A 3083-nucleotide genomic window follows, 5' to 3' on the forward strand; every position below is an offset into this window, starting at 1 on the left:
AAGCTAGTTGTTGCTAGCAGTTTAGCGTCAGAGTAGTTGTTTTCTTCAGTTAAAAGTTCAGTTAGCATGTTTCATCAGTTTCGTCAGGTTAGTTAGATGCCAGCTCCCACGAGACGCGGTCTGTGTGATCCGTGAAAAGTTTGTAGGCGTCGTGGACCAGGTGCTCGACCGTGGGATGGCACGATTCAGTAGGAGCGCTGGAGCCGCGGCACGATCATTTTTTGTTAAGGAATAAAAGGAGAAGAAAGCAGAAAAGCAGCAGGCAATTACGCTGCGCAAAACCCTCGAGTGTTCAACTGACCAACGAATACAACGAGAGAGAGAGAGGTGACAAGTGGCATCATAGCCATGTCGAAGACGCCGGCGGCCGCGACGAGGACGCCCGCTGGCGGTGCAGGCCGATCGGAGACGCCACCACGCATACGCGTGCCGTCACAGGACCGCAGGCGGACTCGCCGCCGAGGCGACGTAGCGGCTTAGCAGTCGGTGCAGCCGGCGCCCGCAGCCGGCGCACTGCTGATGCTGACGCGCACCAACTACGCCGAGTGGGCTCTGCTCATGAAGGTCTACCTTCAGGCCCACGGCTGGTGGGGCGCGGTCTCTCACGGCGACGTCTCCTACCACCACGAGCGCAACGCGATGATCACCATCCCGCGCAGCATCCTTTCGGACGTGCTGCTCGTCGTGGGGGAGAAGGAGACTGCGAAGGAGGCGTGGGATGCCATCTCCACGCAGTGCCTTGGAGCCACGCACGTACGCGAGGCCAACGCATAGAAACTGCGGCGTGATTTCGAGGGGATCACCTTCCGCGATGGGACCATCGACGACTTCTCGCTTCGTCTTTCCGGCATCGTCGCCGGCCTCCGCGCTCTCGGCGACATGGTGGAAGAATCAAAGGTAGTCACCAAGTTCCTGCGTGTTGTCCCGCCTCAGTTCGCGCAGGTGGCAATCGCGATTGAGACGCTGCTGGACATAAGCTCGCTCTCCCTGGACAAGGTCACCGGCAGGCTGCGTGTCGTTCAGGACCGACTCAACGATGCACAGGGAGCCAACGACAGCCAAGGGGGCGGCTGCTCCTCACTTGGGAGGAGTGGCAGGCCCGCCAACCGCAACCCCGCGCTCCGAGACCTCCCTCGGGCGGCAGCAACAACCGCCGAAGAGGCGGAGGTGGTGGCCGCGGAGGCGGGCGCGGCGGCGGGGACAAAGAAAAATGCAGGTACTGTGGCATAAAAGGGCACTGGGCCTGAGAGTGCAGGAAGAAGAAAAGGGAGGAGGATGCCCTCCTAGCTCAGGCAGATGAGGAGGGCGATCCCGAGCTGCTACTTGTTGAGGTCGTCAAGCTCACACGCCCCATGCATCCAGAGGAGGCGGTTGCAGATTGTTCTGACGCGCCGTGCGCCACAGTCTTCCTCAACGAAGAGCAGGCACACATCACCCGAGCAGTTGAGGACGTCGTCGTCGACGCGATGTGGTATCTGGACACGGGAGCGTCCAATCACATGACCGGCGATCGCACGGCCTTCACCGACTTGGACACGGCCATCACTGGAACCGTGCGGTTCGAAGACGGGTCAGTGGTGCAGATCGAGGGGCGCGGCACGGTCGCGTTCACCGTCAACGGGGGAGCGCAGCGCGCGCTCCTGGAGGTGTACCACATCCCCAGGCTCAAGAGCAACGTCGTGAGCCTCGGTCAGCTCGACTAGAACGGCTGGGACATCAACATGCGCCATGGCATCCTCTCCATACACGACCGACGCGGCGCACTCATTCTCAAGGTAAAACGATCTCAAAATCATTTGTACAAGTTGCATTTTCGCCCTGTACGTCTGGCCTGCCTTGCCGCGCGCACGGACAACGTGTCATGGCGCCGACACGACCGCTTCGGACACTTACACATCGACGCGCTCCAGAGGATGGCGCTGTTGTGGAACGAAGTAATTTCAAAAAAATTCCTATGCACACGCAAGATCATGGTGATGCATAGCAACGAGAGGGGAGAGTGTGTCCACGTACCCTCGTAGACCGAAAGCGGAAGCGTTAGCACAACGTGGTTGATGTAGTCGTACGTCTTCACGGTCCGACCGATCAAGCACCGAAAGCACGGCACCTCCGAGTTCTTGCACACGTTTAGCTCGATGGCGTCCCTCGAACTCAGATCCAGCCGAGCTTCGAGGGAGAGTTCTGTCAGCACGACGGTGTGGTGACGATGATGATGTTCTACCAACGCAGGGCTTCGCCTAAGCACCGCTACGATAATATCGAGGAGGACTATGGTGGAGGGGGGCAACGCACATGGCTAAGAGATCAATGATCAATTGTTGTGTCTATGGGGTGCCCCCTGAGGGAGTCCCGGACTAGGGGGTGTCCGGATAGCCGAACTATCATGGTCGGCCGGACTCCAAGACTATGAAGATACAAGATTGAAGACTTCGTCCCGTGTTCGGATGGGACTTTCCTTGGCGTAGAAGGCAAGCTTGGCGATACGGATATGTAGATCTCCTACCATTGTAACCGACTTTGTGTAACCCTAGCCCTCTCCGGTGTCTATATAAACCGGATGGCTTTAGTCCATAGGACGAACAACAATCATACCATAGGCTAGCTTCTAGGGTTTAGCCTCCTTGATCTCGTGGTAGATCCACTCTTGTAACACATATCATCAATATTAATCAAGCAGGACATAGGGTTTTACCTCCATCAAGAGGGCCCGAACCTGGGTAAAACATCGTGTCCCTTGTCTCCTGTTACCATCCGCCTAGACGCACAGTTCGGGACCCCCTACCCGAGATCCGCCGGTTTTGACACCGACATTGGTGCTTTCATTGAGAGTTCCTCCGTGCCGTCACCATCAGGAAGGATGCCTTTTCCCGTCTTCAAAGACGGCACCGTCGTCAAGGGAGCTTTGGCCGCCGGCCAAACTATCCGGCTAGGCGGTTTTCTTATGACCGTCTGTTCAGCCACCGCTCCGACAATGACCTCTCGAGTCATTAAAAGCGATCTTCACGTCAGCTCGGAATTCGCCGAGCAGCTAGATCCGATTGAGCTCTCCTCCGTAAACGAGCTCTTGGATCGCATCGCCGCCC

The sequence above is a fragment of the Triticum aestivum genome, chromosome 3B (assembly GCF_018294505.1).
Source record: "Triticum aestivum cultivar Chinese Spring chromosome 3B, IWGSC CS RefSeq v2.1, whole genome shotgun sequence".
NCBI lineage: Eukaryota > Viridiplantae > Streptophyta > Magnoliopsida > Poales > Poaceae > Triticum > Triticum aestivum.